Genomic DNA, 20,566 nt, shown 5'->3' on the forward strand with positions numbered 1-20,566 from the left:
AAAGCTAAATCTCAATTACAGAATAATTAATTATAAAAGCATTAGGTAGAATGACCATGCTGGCTGCTATGCTTCTTCGGTTAGAAGTCTCTCAACAATTTATTTGCGGCTACGTTTGCGATCTTTAATATCCCCAGTCTTTGCTTTTTCGCAGCAAGTGTCTGGAGATAATTGACTCATTTAGTCAACAATTACTCCTCGCTCGCAGCTTACGTGCCAGGCATTGATCTATGCTCTGCGGTTAAAGCACTGCATACTACAAAAGCATCCAGCTCTCTTGAAATATGGAGAGGAGCGGGAGGATATATAAGATTAAATACGTAATTCCAGGTACAGATGGGGGCTGTGTAGACAAATATTATTGAAAGGGGACGTGGGGCTAGCTACACTTTTGCATAGCGTGGTTGAAAAAGATCTGGGAAAATGAAAGGTGGGTTGAAGTGTCTGCAAGGAATATAATAATGACCCCCACACTTTAGTTGACTATCAACAGAGCTGATATATATATACATACATACATATACATACATGCATATATACCATAAATATATACACATACACAAATACCATAAATACACACATATGTATATATACCATAAACATATGCATATGTATATATACCATAAATATGTGTATATATGTATATATATTTATGGTTTCCCATCTGGTTAGTAATCATAGAACAAGGGTTCTTAAGCTGGATGGTTCTGCCTGTAAGGGACACTGGGCCACTTGACCATTGCACCTGGAAAGAAGTTACTACTCATTTCTCACAAGATGCCAGAAAGTCCTAAATAAAACACCCAGGGAAAAGCCCCTCAAGTGACCTATTCATTCTTAGTAGAACCGAGGCTGAGAATGCTGCCACAGAGGTTAGCGAGGGAGTGGCAGTCCCCAAAGCCTCCATACCAAAGAGAACGTAAGCAGAAGATCCTCATCTGTTTAGCATCTGGACAGAGCACTGATGATGTATTTATGAAACGTTCTTAGTGATCCATTAAAGCGAGACATAATCACAAACGGACATCACTTCAGTTTAAAAGCAGTTCCACGTATTTAAAAGGCCATATTGCCATTGCAAATGTCCAGCGTCCGACGTTTGATGCTGATTTGAATAACCTCCAAATTACTGAACTTTTTTTTAAAAAAAATGTGTTCTAACTAGAAATAATGGGTTGGCATTTGGGTGAGAGATTTCAGGTAGAAGCATTAGAAGGAGGAACAGCAAGACTCAGGGCAAGCAAGAGCGAATGCCTTCCCGAGCATAAGTTCAGTTCCAGAAGCAAACGTTTATCCAGAAGGGAGTGGAAGGAGGCAAGGCAAACAGCGAAACAGCTAGTCAATTTAGTCGGAGAGCTAAGTACCTCAGTCTCAATATTAAGATGTTGTTTTTATGGTGTCTCCGGGAAATCTGCTTGGCATGAGGATGTCTATGATTTCAGCTCATTGAATATGTTTGCTACAACTATTTTAAGATGCCATCTGTCCTAGCATCTCTTCCAGTACAAGTGCAGTCATATGTTCAAGGGGAAGGGAAGGAAAAAAAAAAGACGCTCTATCTTGTTTCTTACTTAAGGCAAATGTGGAGATGGCAGTTTGTATGCCTTCGCAGATAGCCCTTAGAATCCCTCGCTAAGATAGGAACAGTGTGGCTTAAACATTCCGCCACCGAAAAGAGCAATGCCCGCTTATCGCAGTCACTATGAAAACAAGTGACGGCAAAGGACACTGGTGCTGTGGAAAGCCTTAGCCGTGCTTGTCAGTGTGGCAGACAGCCGAGGGGACTCCAAGATGCCTTGCAGGCAGGGACTGGAGCCACAGTTGGGTTTCCTCCCCACAACTCATACATACAATAACCAAAGACAAGGTCCTTAAACTCTCTCTAGACCCTTGAGCCATTTCTTCATCTCTAAGTCAAATCCCAGGACTGCTATAAGCAGGGAACCCAACGTTGCCTGTAAAGGTTTGCACTTTACTAGGTCCGTGAGGACTCAATCGTGACTGACAGCTACGAGCAGCTGTGATTAGCGGCATGCAGATTGAAATGATCCTATGAAATCTTAGTGCAGTAACTCATCCTCAATGACCTGATTCGCAGAGGCAGAGATGACATCTCTGCTTGTAGGAAGCTCCTGGAAACCTGTAATCGTCACCCCTGGTTACGGTCCCCAAGCACCTCAAGATCAGCAGAGCAGTTGCTGGTTCCACTTTCCCATTGCTCAGAATGACCTTTCAAGCGAAGCACCTGGGTAAGAGAGTAGTTATAGGACACTGAGGCGAAGAGAGGCTAGGAGGAGAGGAGACAGCAGAACGTTTTTACCCTGGGTCTGTTAATAATGATGGCGGGTAGTTCACAGCCTGGCTAATACGAGAAATGCACAGCTGATACACAGCTAAAGCCACAGCATCCCAGCATCACCATCCTCAGCAGTGTGAATTCCGCTCTCCTGGAGAGGAGGGGCTTGAAGACACAAAAGCCCACTTGGCTTAACTCTCCTACAGTGACTGCATTTAAGTTGTTTTCCATTCCCCTCCTTCTGGTTCCATGATGTAATTGAGAAGCAGAATTGTAAGAGACAAGAGACTGCAGAAGAAGATTCATCCAGGGTGTTTCTTTTTTTTTTTTTTTTCTTCAAATTTAATTTCTGGGTGTACCCACTATGCCCCCAAGAACAGTCTCCCAGGGCTAGATCTCAGAGGCTGGAGATTGTCCAAAGCGAAGGGCATTTCTAGCCGAAGATGGGAGATGAGAGCTTTCAGTGCTACTTGGAAGAAAGAGCCGAGGGGCCACAGTTTTTGGACGTGGTTAGAAGCATGGAGACTCTCGCTGTTCTTTCATGTCACAGGAATAAGGGAGTATGGATTCTCACTGCGAGTCTCGTGTGAACACAGGCAGACTGCATTTGAAACCTCGGCTCGAGTTAATTTCCAGAGGATTAAACCTGAGTCTTTCAATGAGTTTTTCTTCTTTACACAATAAAATAGCTGACAGACTTACCCAAACTGGAAGCCAAATTTTTGCATTTGGTAAAAGTCGCGTTAAACTGGAAAATTAAAAATGAACATTACCATGAGTGATGCTGGTGTTTTATATTTTGAGGAACGGAGTTCCAAGTATTATTTAGTAACTATTAAGTCCTAATGATTCCAGCAGGTAGTTCACTCAACTGACCACAATGCTTTCCTCTGACAGCTAAAAACAATTTACGTTTTCAAACTGTGACCGAGGCCAGGGAATTAAGACTGCTCAGCCTGCCAGCTCCGTGTGCTTCTCTTTCGGCACTCCCCTGTCATTCGAAAGAGAGACCAGGTGCTGATCAGCCTCCCTGGTTAGCCAAGGTGGAAAGGAGAAACTTCTGGCACTAGAGGGTCAGACCTTAAATATGCCCTTCCTTCCAGTCGAGCAAGCGGAGAACACCAGAGGCGCATTACGGGTCATTTTTCTTCCCTTTTAGTCCATGACCACTTGATTCAATTTATGAATGTCTAATCCATGTTTAAGCTTAAATTCTAAAGCACTCAAGGTAATTTATGAAAGTTCCCATGTAAGCAGTCTAGAAATCAGCTTCATAAACAGGTACTACTTGCCATCAGCAAGTGCCTAATAAATTTGTCTAGACACAGGTGATGGAGTAGTAAATTTTCCTTAAATCACCCATGGAAATCTCTGTAAAGCCATGTGCTTCCTTTGGCTAATTTAAAAGAAATGTTCGCATATTTTAACAAAAGGAGTCAATGAAATAATTGTTCGGCTAAGCAACTGCCGATATTGGGAAAGTTTCTTCAAACTGAGGTCAGAATGCCCTTTCTAAGCTGCTCTCATGGCTGCACTAAAGACACAACATTTGTTTGCTTTGAGGTGTCAAGAGATCCCAATGGTCCTGGCCCTAGAAATCCCTAGTATTGTTGATGAAAGAGAGGAACTGGTCAGGGTCTGAGAGAGGAAGATCATTTTGTCATTCACTTCCATCTCCCCCATTCCCACCTACCACCCATCCCCCATCCCCATTCCTACTACCTATCTCCCATCCCATCTACCGCCCATCCCCCATCCCCATCTACCACCCATCCCCCCCATTTCCATCAACCACCTAAAAATTCTTGCCAGGTAAATTAGTGTAAGTGAGGGGAAACCATGACGACACTGTGCTCACATCCGCAGCCAGAGAGGATTACCACACGGCAGAGTGCAGCCTGGCCTCTACATTTGCCTTCTTAGTATTTAAAGTGGTTGGATTGCCTCTTTTCCCCTCCTCCTCAGCTGCAGGTTTCAGAAGCAGAGCAAAATTCCCATGTTCTCTCCTGAACAACCCAAATGAAATTCAACACATGGAAAAACCACCTCATGAGAGCAGAGGAAAGACTCTCTTTACGGCTTCCAGCTCCAAGCAGGTTTCTCACACTGTCTTTTTTTTTTCTGAACTGCTTGCAAGGCCAAGTTATGGGCTCCTGATTAGTATAACACATTTTGCTCTTAAACAGAGAAAAGAAATGGTAGCCAGGATTCCAATTTTTATAGATTATTATTTTTTTGAGCTGAGTTGAGTCTAAAATTAATAAAATTAACCTGTTTGGCTACACTCATTGATTTTCCATTCTCATTCATCGTTTTGCTTGGCCCCCGAAGACAGGCCTGGCCAGGAAGGAAATCTGTGTGCAGTGGTCTCATTCATTGTTAATTCCCACACTTCTGTTCTAGAAGCTCAGTATCGACTAAACGTGAAAACAACGTGAGAAATCACAAGAGACCCTTCCCAGTTGCCCAGCTTGCACTTCACACAAACAGCACTTACGCTTCTGTTGGAAATATTATAAAAACGTAGCGAGGATATCACACAGACAAAGGATCAGATGAAGGCTGATGGCAGAAGTTGGGTCAAGACAGCAATGGGAAGGAGGAAATTCACCTTTCCGTGGTGAGCCAATCAATAATAAAAGCCAATAGGCCAAACCAAACAAGACTCCAACTGCTTGCTAGTTCTGGCTGAAGAGAATGCTCAGTGCTGCTTGAAAAGTGGACAGCCACTGAGTTTCCTACACGTGAAGAAGACAGCCTATATGAAGTGGTTTTGATTCTGCATGGAAGATTCTGTTAAGACTATTAGTTTTTTTTTAATTTTTTTACTCAAAATGTCTTGGCATCCCATGTATGTAAAACAGAAGACAGCCAGGCCTCCAGACTCACATTGAATTAGGTGAAATATGAAGTTGTGAGACCTTTGGGTAATGCATGCCCCACACAAGGAAGTGACTTTGCCTATTCTGTGTTCTAAAAGGCAAGGAATTTTGTTAAAATTTCTCTCTCTCTTCCTGTCTCTCCCTCCCTCTCTCCCTCTTCCTCTCTCCTTTTCTCTATCTGAAACTAGAAGACAGAGAACTTGGCACCAAATTTCCAAGCTGTCACAAACTCACCTGCCCCCATCCTACATCCTGTGCTTTACCAGTCTGTCCTAATGGACCGCTGAAGTCCCCCTCCTGGTACACATTTGTTCCTGGACTCCATACACATCCAGCTTTGGAATGATTACCCTATAAGCAGAGGTCAGTGTGAACTCTGCAATGAGCTGTCCTGCTCTCCTCCTCTGGCCAACAGACCGACAGATTGAGCTTCCTTCAGATAACACCGGGACTGTAAACCTGAACATCTATAACTCTGTGTCCATATATGAGTTTTTGAGGCTTTACATGAGTGCTAAGTTTCTGATTTCACACAGAACCCAAAGGTTATAATTTATAGTTATATATTGCCATGGTCAACATGATGCATGCCTAAATATGCAATAAACACTGTTGTTGTAGTATGACCATTTTCATGCCCAGAACAATGAAATAAATTATCCATCTTTGCAGTACCAGTACCAATTTAGAGTCCTTGGGGTTGCTGTTCATAAGCTGTGCGTATTTTTAAGTTGTCTGACTTAGGGCTGTTAATGAACACACATGCAAGCCCATGTTCGTGATGCGTTGACATCCTTATATCTGGAGATACCTAAATGCCTTTCCCTGTATTTCAAAAAGCAAACGTCATCTGTTTTCCATGCTCTATTCCTATATAATTTATAATGCAGGGTTATACGATTTATGTGGAACACTGCATCAATCATACAGAAATTGCTGCCTTTTCCAACCGCTATCCAAATCCCCCATTAAATTATGATTGAATTGAACCAAAGGCATGAATAAAGTAACAGCTGCTTCAAAAGGGGCAAAAATAGTTCAGACCGAGAGTATGTGTTGCTTTTTATTTTATGTATCAAGACACGTGGGACTAAAAGCATGACCTTGCTCCCTGTTTAATGGAAGATGATGTGGGTGAACCCCTGACAAATTCCTGTCTCTTGGGTTACCTGACTCCAGCAGTACCCTATGAAAACAAACAAAGGAACAACAGAACCTTGTCTACTTTAATTGTGGCGTCAAAAACAAACCAGAGGAAACCAACTGTCACGGAGCAGTGAAAGCGGTGTTATCATTTGTAACAGGATTCAACTGTGGGGATCAGTCAACCATAATCTCAGGGGGAAAAAGATCTATAATGCAGGCATTCTATGGAATGAGAAGCCCCCGGTAAGTTATTTAAATGGAAGTGAGGTTTAAGTTCACTTCAAAAATCATTTTAGTCACATATTTAAAGTGTATATGCTTTCTTTCTTATTGGACCTTCAAATGATTTCTTTCTCCTAGTTCCAGAATGTCATCCTCATCAATTAAAGAATGATAAAGAGGATCATAGAGTGATTGGCTTGTTTCGGTACTTGTTTGTGTATGTGCACGTGTGTTTATGTGTCTTCTAGTTTGTTTCTACTGCTATGATAAAACACCCTGGATATCAGTAATCTGGGAGTGAAAGGGTTTACGTCAGTTTAAAGCTTGGTGTTCACTTAAGGGAACCTAGAGCAGGAACTCAAGCATGGTCGGAACTGATGCAGAGGCCATGGAGGAGCTTGCTGGTTTGCGCCCCATGGCTGGTTCAGCTGACTTTCTTGTACCACCCAAGATCAACTCCAAAGGGCTGGCATCACCCCCCCAGTGGGCTGAGCCCTCCCCCATCAATTATTAATCAAGAAACTATCCCACAGACTTGCTGCAGTTCCTCTTCCCACAGATGATTCTAGCTTGTGTTCGGTTTATGCCAACTATAAACTAACCAGCACCTGTTTGTCCTTTCCTCGTGTTCACAAAGTGGGGGACCAAGTGTGGGAGCCGCAATCTCCAGATGCACACTGAGCTCTGACTTCTACATTATGTAAGTTCAATTCCTTTAGCTGCTCTTCATCTACTAAACACTCTGCAGCAGGACAGGCCAGGAGCCAGCCCACAGGAGCTCACTTCCTTCGCTCTTCTTTTCCCATTCCTTCTCGCCTCTCTTCCTTCTTCTTTATTTTGAACCTCATTTTCCTGGATAGCCCTTGCTGGCATTCAACCCAGCCATCCCTCTGCCTCGGCACTTTTCATGCGCCACCACGCCAGGCATTCAGAACAATCTGTTTATGTGCTGCCAGGCCACTGTCTGCACACAGTCCTGCTAAAGAAAAGATAAAGTACTTCCTTTTTTTTTCCCTAACAGAAGTCTGTGGCAAGGACCAAAGATACACACTTAGTTTAAACCTCAAATGTCTGAGATCTGTGATGACAAACTGCTGGATAAGAAAGCACTGTTAAAACGGAGGCAAAAGCTATCTATCACAGCACAAAGCCCGTGGCTGGATTTCAAGGTCTAGAACTAACAGTGTAGGAGACGACCGAGTTAAAGGGTTTTGATTTGGCAGAGATGGCTGATATCATGATTAAACCATTAGGTGGCTGATCTCATCAGTCTCTTGAACTCTCCAGTTCTGCTTACTTATCGGTGGAATTGGGATGAGCATACTTTCCTGGCAAGGAAGTTACAAACACTAGAGGAAATAACACATGAAAGAGTGGCCCACCCTATCTACCTATCACTCGGTTATATGTGCACACACATACAAAAACATATTGACATGCACACATGCGCCCATTTTCTTGCCAATTGGTGTGTGTTATTTTTTTCCTATGCAGCAAAAGGCTAATTAAAACATTTTTCTCTTAAATGTGCTTTCTTTGTGAAAAGATGGGTCTGTGACAACACTATTTAGGAATTAAATGCCAACTATAAACTATAGATATTATAGTTACGACATGGAACACTACTGTATGCTATTCAAATTTAACTTCCCCTGGCTCTGGGGAAGGATCTTGCCCAATGTCCAAGGCTGTCAGCTTTGCATAGCAATTGCCCCTTAATTACAGAATCACCTTTTAGTGTGGTCCTGCCAGTGATGGGATGGTGTGGGATGTAGGCCAAGCCTTACTGCTGTTCCTCAGTTCAGTACTGAAGGGCATCCTAGCCTCTGGGGTCCCCATGAGGCCTTAGGTGGAATTCTATCACAGCCCAGCTTCTCTCGCTGACTCTAGCTCCTGCCTTTAATTCAGAGGTGTTGACTTGGGAGCAATACCCAAAACACTTCCTGCTGGAGGTCTGTTTGCTGAGAACCTGATTTGTATCAGGGATGGTCCAGAGGGATCACTTGCCAAAGGTGTGTGGCCAGGCTTCCTGCACCACCACAACTAAGGTACCCTCTACTTCCCTCTGGTGTTTGAAGTATCTGCTTGCTCTAGAACCACCCAGGGGTACTTTTGGTGAAAATAAGGGGAAAAAATTTAAGCTAGACAGGTGGTCATTTTATTTATTTGCAGAACTGAATGGTTATTCAAACAGTGCAGTAATTTTGACACTACAAGAGGCATAGGAAGAGCCTTTATTCTTTGGGTCTCTGGCACCTGTTCCTTTCAGACTTCTTTGAGGAACTGAGCCCATACTGATAGGAACCCTATCACTCTTGTCCCAGGAAACAAGATTGAAGGAATAATCCACAAATTTAGGGTACATATCAAAACCAGCAGTTTCTCCATATGTATAGATATAATAACTATTTTGCTTGATATTTAAGCTAGGACTATTGCAACATTTCAAGATTTCACACTTCCTGTTAAGATAATTTTCAATTGCAGAATAGAAGTAAATGAAGTAATCACTCAAATATTAGTCTATGTTTTCTAAATTAGGTTTTGCTACTGAAATCCTTTCTCTAATGGATCTAATGTTTTCCCTTCTCACCATGGCAGCGCCTCACGTTCAACCTCCTGGACCCGTGCACCATCTCTTTCTCAACACCCCTCTCTCCTGGGAATCTCTTGAGTTAATCAGGCAGAACTCCAAAGAAGAACCTAGTCGCCAACTCATCTTTTATGAAATAAAGCGCTGAATCCTAAAAACTGTCTTCTGTTATTGAGAACCGCATCCAACAGAGGTGAAGAATGCAGACACTGGGAACGTGGGCATGAACCCCAGTCTCAGCTGAGCTTCACTGATTGGTCTAAGGGGCTTTCAGCATGGCTTCTTCCTTCTTCCCTTCTCTTTCCACCTCTCCTTCCTCCTCTTCTCTGTAGAGATGCTAATCATCTTACTTCACTGAGCAATTGTAAAAGACAAAATTCATCAACTTATTCAAAGTATTGTGGGAAAGTGCAGTTGGTCTGGAGTTGGGTAATGGTTGGCTACTATTCATTGGTCTTTCTGTTTTCATTTTTGCTTGGTGATTTTTCTCAGGACCACAGTGGAGAGAGCTCACGCCTGCCTTGGTCCACATCCACCTGGGATGCTGCTTGGCTACCCACTGAATTCCCTACTCTCCTCTCCATAAGCACAGTCGCCCATACTTATCTATTCTTTTAAAAAAAAAGTAGTATTTTTATTGTGTATGTGTTTATATGATGGAGGGCAGGGGAAGAGGAGAGGGTGGTGCTACAGCATACATGTGGACATCAGGGGACAATGTTGTGTAACCAGTTTTCTCCTTCTACCTTTAGGTGGGTTCTGGGTATTGAACTTGGATCTCCAGGCTTGTACAACAAGCACCTTTACCAAATGATCCATTTTGTCTCTGCCCCATATTGATCTACTCCTGCTCAAGGCTTTCATTTTCTCCAGCTCTACCATGGTGTGTATTTCATGGCTACAAAATTTTTAACGACAGATTGTCTCATATCTCCAAGCCTTGTCCACGGTGGCTCAATCATACCAACACTCAAATCATTATAAACCTTGGTAACAGACTGCAACTTACCACCTTCAAGGCACATAAACCAAAATTGATTTGGTATGAAGTGGGGTGCTTGTTCTCCGTTGATTATATTAGCTGCACTTTGCCCCGTTGGACATACCAGCCCTAGTGGCCATATCTGTCTACCAAGTAGATTAGGGAGAAAGTATCTTTATGGTTGAGTAGATTCTCCATGACTGCTTAAGCACTTACAGGAAATGGAAGACTGATAGGAAGAAAAGATAAAGTTTCAGATTAAATAGGAACCTAGGTAGAGAGCACAATGCTGCCCTGTAAATGAGGTATGAGGGGTGCCAACGCATGCTTTTAAGGCTGCCCCATCCAGTGTCATCAGCAGGAACACTGGTTCTGATGTTAAGTTTCCGAGTGCTTTCAAGGCTGCACCAGGTAGGGCAGTCTCCCACTTCTCAAACAGCTACTGTGTGCTGGCTGTGCAAGGCAAGCACTAACACCCTAGTGGGAGTCAATAAGCTGAGAGATAGGACTCAGGAAATACCCACCCGACAAATAGGTTCCGTAATAATGTGACATTTTTATGGCCACATTTTTTAACCATAACAGCGCTTGAATGGTATGCATTATAGTATTTCAATTTAGTCATTTATCTAGAAATGAGTTTTATCTCGGCCCATAAATAAACAGTGACACTTGAGCAATTTGAAAAGCCGAGCTTCCCCGTTGGCTGTGAAGCCATTTTACAATTACAGAAACACGTGCCCTTTTGTGCTATGTTGCTTAATCTGTGATTTATGACACCTGCCTTGGTGCTAACCTCATTCTGTGAACTACACTAAGTTTATCCGAGCTCAGCTCTTTCACTCTTGCTTCTAATCTTAATGGGTTATTTTCTCCACAGTGCTATGTCTATCTAACAAATAGATTAGGGAGAAAGTAGCCACCTTTTAGTTCACCAAACACCTACTTAGTGTCCCAATGTGTTGAGACAGAAATAGGGAAGGCATTTTCCCTAACAGCCTGACTTGCTCTTCCAGAACGCCTTGGATTCTCTGACCCCCTCCTTCTCCCTCTGTTTGCTCTTAAAGGCAATTGCTGCCGGCTCCCTCCTTCCCCCTCTTCATTTTCAGCAGGCTCCCCAGCCAGAAGATTAAGGGGATGGCAATGAAAGGGGCATAGGATGCTTTCTTTCTGGTTCCATCTTGCCTACCTTCAAGTAGTGACATGTGAATGCCTGTGACATCACTCCTAACCTCTTCCCAAGTTCTGCCTGCAGATCTAGGACTTGACACATAAATCAGGAAACCCCGGAGAGGGCTATATGGCTGTGCACTTAATTTGAGGGAAACTGACGTCTTGCTCAAGGTCCAAGGAGATGAGATAAGCGCAGCTCCTTACACCCTCCCTCACCTGTGTCCACACGTTAGAGACTTGGCATGTGCTTGCATGGCTCTGGGGTTGCTGCCAATGACTTGCTTCACTACAGATGTGGATTTTCTCCTCCGTGTTCTGTTATTTCTGTTGTTTTAAAAGGTAGGGATCAATATACATTTACCCTACCACTTAAAAGAGAAGTCAGGATAAAATTCTTATCCTTTGAGTGTGAAACAAGGTTGTTTATTGAATATGGAGTCAAAGCTGTAGAACATAAAATGATATACCCGGATCATACATGGCTATGATACTGAGTAAAGAAACTGATAAAAACACACCCAGATGGTAAGTACTCATCTCTGAACAGAAGAATGGGTTTTCAACTGATACGCCTTTGCATTTTCTACGTTGCGTTTTTGGTGAGCAAGTACTGCAGTATACCACACAGCAGGCAAAGATTACAGAAACACTCAGATGGCAGCACAATCTCCTGAAGATGCTATTCTACATAATGACTTTCTTGTGATGGTCAGCATCAGAATCTCGACTCCTCGTGAGCTGGGTCTCTGACCATGCCCGTGGAGGATTACTGTGACCGCACTAGTCAGTGTGGGAAGACACATAGCAATTATGGACAGGACAATTCCCTGGGCTGAGGATCCCACTCTGCATAAATAAGACAGGGAGCTGAGTGAGCATCAGCGTGCGCATCCTCATTTCTCTCTGACTGAGGATGCAGGGTCAGAGAGAAATGACCCTTCAAGCCTTGCCTCTCCCATCATGATGAGCTGTACTTAAACCCTTATCCCTTAAGTTACTTCCCTCAGAGTATGTTATCCCAGCAACAGAAGGGAGACTAAGACACAGCTGTGCACACTTACCCATTCAGCGTATGCTGGCTGCTTTTCTGCTGTCGGCCAAAGGCTGTGCAAAGGTTCATAGATACAGCAACCAAGCAATGGGTAGTCTCGGGTAAGAAACGCGATGAACAAACAGCGGAATTTAGGACCTTAACTTGGGATAAGTGTTATGACGGTGGAGCAATGCAGGGTGAGCGTTTCGAGAACGAGCATGTGTTGAGAGGAGGCACCACATCTGTTGAGTCTAAGAAAGTAAAGAAGCTGCTTTTTTTTTTTAAGTGACTAGTCTCAGTGGGTTAATAATCAGGTACTGATCATGAATTTCCTGATTTGTTAGGCAATGCTATGGTCTGAACTTTGCGGTCCATTAAATGAATATGTTGAAGACCAAACCCCCATGAAATGGTGTTACCGGGAGAGCATCGCTGAGAGGTGATTGGTCAGCAGACATTACTCCCCTAGCTGGAAAGCTGCCTTGTGTTTTCCCATCACAGGAGGACTCACTGGGAACGCAGTATCCACAAACCACATGGTGGCTCCTCAATAGATACTGAGCCTGGTGGACTCCGATTTTGGGCTCCCCAGCCTCTGGCAGTATATGTTCCATTTATTCAAAAGCTACCCAGCTTTTCATCTCTTCTTACAGCAGCTTGAACATACTAATACAGGCACTCTGGTTCCAGGGTCCACACGTCCAACCATTACTCTTTCCTAACAATGGACTGGAAAAGCCTTACTTTTTTTTTTTTTTTCTGGAAACAGAAGGCTGAGAGCTAGATAGTCTTTCCCAGGGAAAAGCACACCAATTGCCTATCCAACATGAAATGGGCAGCCCTGAAAACATACATACGATTAACTTTACACAGACTGAGCAGGTTGTACTTGTGTATGTATATAGGTGTATATATGTGCACTTAACATATATGCATATACATATATGTATATATTTGTGTTGTCTGTTAGCAAAAAAAGAAACAGTGAATTTGAAAGGGAGCAAGGAGGGATATATGGCAGGGTTTGGAGGGAAAGTGAAATGATGTTATTCATCATAATCTCAAATAATAAAAATAATAATTTTAAAGTATACACAGCACTACCATACTTACATAGAAACTCTGAGTCTAATTTAATATTTTTTTATGTGTCTTCATTATTTTACCTATTTATGTGGTGTCTCTGTCTTATGATCTATTTGCTCTTTTTCTTTCAGGTTGTGGTCATATTATCCACTTCTGTACTTGATATCAGTTGATTGCCCTTCTATTTCTAATAAGCTTGTTGCATCGAAATATCACTGATTTATAAGCTGAATAAAATAAGTTCCCCGGTGAGATCTCAGGAACATGTGCCAGGCTCTCCATGCATCATCGGCCAAGCATGTACCTGTCATCCAACATCACTAGGAAACGCTGTAATAAGTTCTCTCTGGTTGACTTCTTTATTACCTTTACCCCACTATCGGTCTAAACAACTAACTTCTTTTATAACATATTATTGTGAGAGTTCATCCTCAGACAAATTGCAATGCCCGATCTTCAGTTTTTCTTTGCCATTTTACCTCCAAATACTGCCATCTTGTTTTAATTTCTTAAAAGAGAAAATGCATGAAAATAAATTAGCACACCACCTGGTCTGCTGAACAATTGCTTAGGAAACGCTATTGCTTGTGCCACAGTCACATGCCAGACGTGAATCTAGGCAGGAGGAGCACAGCAGCTGTGATTGAAACATGATGTCTGGCATTGGTGTGTCTGTAGACCAAAATAAATAACCTACTACACAGACAGAGAGGTGAGGGCAGAGGGCAGAGGAAACGAGCTGACAGGGCAAGAAGGCCGGGAGAAACAACAAGGACAACAAGGAGAAAATACCCAGAGGACTAATGGTCTCTGGGAATGCCAGGGAGACTGAGGTCATTTAGCAATCATGGTGAAGAGTAGGAGGTAGACCATGGCTCATGAAGCTGAATGGATGGATGCGACCAAAATCACAAGGATGCGACCAAAATCACAAGGTCATACTAAGGATGCTGTTTTTTAATCAAAACTGGTGAAGACTTAATACACACTTGCTACCAAAAATCTTTGAAGAAATCACTTTTAGGAGCAGTGCAGGAATAGATCAGAAAGCAGCACAAGTAAGGAGTTGCTGCAGTATTCAACACAACTAGGGCAGATCCCATGCCTAGCGGTAGATGGCCAAGGCAGCGCAAAGCAAACCCAATGGTGTTTCTCTAGACTTTTTTTTCTCACATTTCTTTGTTAGGGCATTTTTTTACTTAGTGTTTTTTTTTTTTGCTTGTATATTGAGACTCCCAACTTAGTGGTCGCTGTGTGTGTGTGTGTAAGAGAGAGATTTCTTGTGTGTGCTTTTTCTTTCTTCTTTGGCTTGTCTTTGTTTACCTATTTGTGAGAGAGAGAAAGAAAGGACATAAAGTTGGGGGGTGGGGAGGTAGAAAGAATCTGGGAGGAGTTAGAGGAGGGGAAAATCATGATCAAGATATATTGTCTGAAAAGAAATTTCAATTGAACAAAAGACAGAAAAAAATTGTTACAGTCATCAGAGGAGAAGTTGATAGCAACCTTAATAATGACAATATAAATGGGAACAGAAGAGAGACCAATAAAGAGAGCAACTTAAAAAAATATAAAATGCAAGACTTGTTGAGTCTCTTCAGGCTAGGAGATGGGGGATGGTGGAGAACAGGCAGTTCTCCTTGTGACAGTTTCCTTGAAAGCTGGGACCGTTCACTAGCTAGAAAACTGGGATAAAGCCAAGATGTTTGAAAGTAAGGAGATTCATTTTTTTTGAGGGCATAAGCTTTGTGAGAAACCTATCCCCCAATTTTTTTCTTTTTAAAAAGAGAACACGAGAAATGAGATGATGAAAACACAAAGGATAGCTAGTTCAGAGCTCTAAATAAAAAGTGTGAACATCACCAGCAGAGATGACAAGCTGAATGTTGAGAACGAACAGCCCAGTCTACACAAGGTGACATGTCAATATCGTCCAGTGACCGTGGCACTAAAACCTTTTCCTCCTCAAGATTTGGCTCCAGTCATCTTTGTACCTTACTGCCCACCACTCCCACACCATATGTCTTAGCATGAAATGATATCAAAATACGATTTCCAGATTCTGTCGGACTCTAATGTTCCCCCCTTAAATGTCCTGTCTAGTGAACGCTCACTCAACTCAATCCTAAACTCTAAATGAAACACCATGCTTTTTCTGAGAAGCCTTTGGCAATCTGATCATCTTCGTTTATATCGTAGGTAAGGCTCATTGTCTCTTTCACACGACAGCATCCTTACTAATAGATAGACATTTTCCTTCACTGGACAGAATATTCCTAGGAGGGAAAAACCACATCCATACCAGAAAAGCTACTAAACCAATGTGTTCATAGAATGAGTACATGAAGTACTGAACCTCCCTCTGCAGACAACACCAGTGGCCCCACTTTAACAACCCCTGACTACTGTTAGGAAAACAGGGAAATTTCTTAGCTATGAGGTAATATTTTCAGTATAATCCACGAAGAACTTCACTGCGTTCTCAGACCACTGGTACTTGCATCAGTATAATTGATTTGAAAACAGTATAATTATTTATAGCAATGACTAGGAATATATTACCTTTTTAGTGAAAATGTGACTATTTCACTGAAGGCAAAAAATGAAAAGGAGAAACTGAAACAGTAAAAGGCAGTAGCAAGAGAACAAGGATAGACAAGGAGACATTAGAGCAGTCATTTTCAACCTGTGGGTCACAACACCTATCTCCAAAATATTTACATTACGATTCATAACAGTAGAAAAATTACAGTTATGAAGTAGCAATGAAATAATTTTGTGGTTGGGAGTCACCACAACATGAAGAACCGTATTAAAGGTCTCAGCATTAGGAGGGTTGAAAACCACTGTAGTAGAGCATCACAGTATAACGTCTGGGCAATTTGGCCTGGGAGTAGAAATTGACAGAGCAATTGCCTAGCATTTGTAGGGCCCTGGTTTGATTACCAGAACTGAAAACTGAGCATGATTCAATAAATACATAGCTGAGAGAGCTAATGTTTGCTTAGTTTTCAACATACAAAAACACATTCCTTAGAAAACAAAACAAAACAAAAACCCAGAAAGAAGGATTTCTATCTGGAAAATATCTGAAAGAAAATACTAATGGAAAAGAAAAAGAAAAACAGGACCCCAGTGGTCCAAATGATAATACTCCATCCTGGACGCATCAAGTCATTGGGCAATGGGTTATTTGTTTTTGCCTGCTGAGCTCCTTCCTCAGGAGGGATGCTATAAAAATACTTATTGGAGTGACATCAAAGGAACTTTCAGTTTGACTCTGGTTAATTGTATAAGAAGCATTTCTGAAATTCCCTTTTCCCCCTCATCGTTAGAGGCGGGCTATGTGGGCATTTTCCCTAAGACACAGATAGATAAAGTCATATGGTCTAAAAGTTTAATAACTTATGGCTATCAAATGGAAAGAAAGAGGGTTGTGGTTGGTTTTCCAACTGGCCGAATTTTCTTGAGGGAACTGTCTAGTTTTTATTCTTGATAAACAGTTCAATGACCACGAGTTTGTGTGAAAGAATGCTAGCAATCATAAAGCAACCGATTTATAGGGCTTAAGAACAAACCTTTAAGACAGAAGTCAAAGATGTACCAAGCACACTGATGCTAGTTTCCTATTCGGTAGTAGCTGAGGAGAAATCCCACCCTGACTTTATCTACCAAGAGGATAGAAACACGAAGAGGTTTTAATCCCACACCTTCCAGTAATCAAGCCGAAGATGCTGAAGTCTCCAGGATTCAATCCTATTGCTAGTTAGTAGCCACAACTGTGGCTTATTATTTTAAACATTCCCAATTATCCCATGTGGATTTTGTTTTAGCTTACTAACATCTTTGAAATAATACCCTTTTCTTCCCGATATGTGGTGACCGTGTATCCTGTACTGAGAAGCAGGCTAAAACCCTTTCTTCACTTTTTAGTTCTGCCATGGGAACATGTGTGATGCTGGCCCTGGGGGATTTTCCTTTCTTTTCTTTCACTTCAAACTTTTACAAATTAATTATTATTTTCCTTTTAAACTTTGAAAGATTTAAGTAATGCAGTAATAAGAATAACGCATATCCAGTTCACCACTTCCCAGTAGAAATCTGGTTAGGTGGTGCAGCCGAGTAGTAGAGCCCAGCAGTAGAAGGCTGTGGGTTAAATCTTAGTACTTCACATTCAGGTGTGTGGCCCATGGCGATAAAGCAGGAATGTCAACAATGCAGCCGTACATTCTAGATTTTGTTCAGTAACGGGCTATGAATGTGACATTTGCAAGATTTTATTACCTATCTCTCCATTTCAATTTATGTGAGCACCCTCTACAGTGTTCCTACCAGGATGAAACTGCCTAGTGTAGGAATTTCCATTAAACAATGGAGGACAGAGTTGTTGGATGCACACTAACAAAGCAATCATTATATTAAACCTGCCAAAATCATGTTATTATTACAATAATTTCTGGGACAGGAAGTCGCTTCTGTCTATCAGGTCCCCACCAGGAAAGAGAACATGGATACAAATACAACTTGAGAGTAGTTTAATATAAAGACTAAGTGGCAGTGTCGAACATGAGCTCCTAAGATTTCATGGAGCCCACGCCAGGGTGAAGTGTCTGGAATGGGGCACAGATGTCATAGCCCAGAGACGAACCCTAGTGAAATGGCTGCAGCCTGCTGTGGCCAACAGGGAGGTGACCTGACAATGGGAAGCTCAGGGAACAAACTCGGTCTCTCTCTGCACTTGCCTGCACATCTCCAGCTGGGCTTTCTGATTAGTGGAAACCCAATAAGAAGCAAGAGACCAAAGGAGCCTGTCAGTTCATCCCCCAAAACCCCGTAATTGCTTTAGCACATACAGTGAGTGAAGAAAAAAGGAATGGCTCAGACGTCACCATTTTCCTCTAAACCCAACCACTAAAACTCACCTGAATAAGAGGAGCAATTAGTAAACGTGTGAACTTGAGAGAGGAAGAAACCATATCAAAGTATGGAAAGTTTAATAAACCATCTCCAATTGCATGTCTTATAAACACTGCAGACAATCCAGCCTGTGCTCTCTGTTCAACACCATGCTCAGAGCACCTATGACGTCTACCATCCCGCCTGCCATCATGATCCAATGGCGATCACAGTCCTCTGTCTGGGGAGACAATGGAGATCATCAGAGTTAAGGCTTTGAAGAAGGTTTTAGTCCACACGCCAGCTTTTATTATCTTAATTTTCTATCACATCATTGTCAAAGCTCCAAATTCTCGCTAGCATCAAAAGTCCTAGAAAAGCCAGTTTTATGATCTCGTGGTTTCACTGCCCTTTTAACTGCCTACCACACAGTGACACCTTCCACTACATGGCTTTTTTTTTTTTTTTTTTTTTGCTTACAAATTTCACAGGGCCTTTCTTTATTCAGATGCTCTGTGTATATATAAGTCATTTTCTTTTGTCAACTAAAGACCCTAACTTTGGTTAAATTGCACCGGAGTGAGCCTCGGGTCTTAGATTATAAACACATTCACTTTTCAAGACATGTTGAAAGTTTCACTTCTCCAGCCAACACACACTGATCATGTAACACCCACCAGACTCGGGCCTAGATACTTTTACAGGCTGCGAAATCAGTTCTTACCAAAATTAACACTGGCTTTCCACTGCAGTGAGTCAGTAATTATCCCAAAGGTGGGCAGAAGTGTGTTTAATAACAGTCCTAGAGACAGCTAAGGACATTTGCTGACAGGCGGTCACGATTCTGTCCCCTGGCAGCCGGTGGCAGCCCCTTCCCTAATTTTATCCAGCTTGTTCTGAGATTGGATATAATATGGTATCTGATAATGAGCCAAAGTCCTCTCAGCTCTGATCCAGGAGACAGCCAGTCAAGTGTTCTGCTGCCTTTGCCTCTCAGGACGGCCCCCTGCGTTGAAATGCCAGCCCCTGAGTACAGCAGCCTTGCCTCAAATAGATCAAATAGGAATTTGTCCCTGCAGGGTTTTTTTTCCTCTTATTTTGAGCTGGGGGAGGACACTTTTTTTATGCCTGGTCCTGCCTGAAATAGCACATAGCAATCTCTTGTTCTCAGAGACAAGGCAGGCGAGCTGGCATAGGGTCTCTTTCTCATGCTGTGTAAATGTCAGCTTTGCATTAAGAAAAAAAAAACCTATTATACAATGCATCATACAGTGAGGTTTGCCAAAAGGGGGAGAAAAGGGGAAAAGGGGGTAGGACTGGTTTTCTACATTCATGTTTTAATGATTTTGGAAAACTGTCAACCTGGATCAAAAAAATTATTTAAATCTGACAGTTTCCCACTAAGGCCATAATGCAAAGTCTGGAGAGAATTAAATTTCAAGAAACTTTCTATTTTCTTGGTAAGTCCAACAAATAGAAAACTTTATTTCACTAAAACCCTAAACCTTCATGATGCTTATTCACGCAGGCTTTTGGGGGAGGCTTTTTTTTTTTTTTCAAATAGCCACCAAGGGCGTGTACTTGGGCACACGTAGCCATTATAAATGACAACTTTGAAAAGCCAGGGCTTCTGAGCATGAAACACACGTAGGGACATCGCAGAAGTGAGGAGCAGTGAAGAATCTCCCAACTTGGAGAGGCAGAACCCCCCCTTCTCAGCAAATCAATCTGGGACTTGCAAAGATCTCCACCCTATTTCTTAGCAACCCTCGTAAACACTGTACGACATCCAATACCCGAGATTTTTCACCATGTTAATCTCTGAGTACTCGATTCAATTAAAGATTAGGCTTCTCAATTGTAGTTTTAGTACACAGCGGGCTGCTAAATTATGATTATCAGTGGCTAAGTGTGCTTGCATCAGCACAACGCCGGGAATGAGCATGAATCATTTATTTCCATTGCTATGACTGCTCTTCTCCGAGGCGCTGCTCTCTGAGTTCGTGGGCTTTGGAGTTCATTGGAATTCTACGGTTAACACACAGCTCAGAGACCTCATTTATGAAAATTCCTTTAAACCTTTCACCACTTTGACAAATCCAGTCCAAGTTCACTGAGCCAATTCAAAAGTAGCTCTCAGCCTTTTTTATAGGTTTTCAATTACACTAGCGCAGCACCCCAGAGCCACAGGGTTTGAAGAAGTGCAAGTGAGTTGTAGAGAGACATGGATTCCTTTTAAAGGGCCTCGGATGAAAGCAGC

General features: G+C 42.3%; 1 protein-coding gene across 5 annotated transcripts in view; it reads right to left on the reverse strand.

The window, feature by feature from the left end:
• Window positions 1–20,566, reverse strand: part of Sncaip (synuclein alpha interacting protein) — a 140,966-nt gene that overhangs the window by 107,332 nt on the left and 13,068 nt on the right. Inside the window, exon 1 of one of the 5 annotated variants that reach the window (XM_050149314.1) lies at window positions 18,333–18,470. The exons of the other annotated variants lie outside the window; for them this stretch is intronic. The gene's annotated coding sequence lies outside the window, so the exon portion shown is untranslated. Of the gene's footprint in view, window positions 1–18,332; window positions 18,471–20,566 lie in introns of those variants that run through there. 5 annotated transcript variants of the gene reach the window in all.

Source organism: Alexandromys fortis, unplaced genomic scaffold, assembly GCF_014885135.2.
Source record: "Alexandromys fortis isolate MF-2015 unplaced genomic scaffold, M_Fortis_MF-2015_v1.1 scaffold_60, whole genome shotgun sequence".
In the NCBI taxonomy this organism is placed as follows: domain Eukaryota; kingdom Metazoa; phylum Chordata; class Mammalia; order Rodentia; family Cricetidae; genus Alexandromys; species Alexandromys fortis.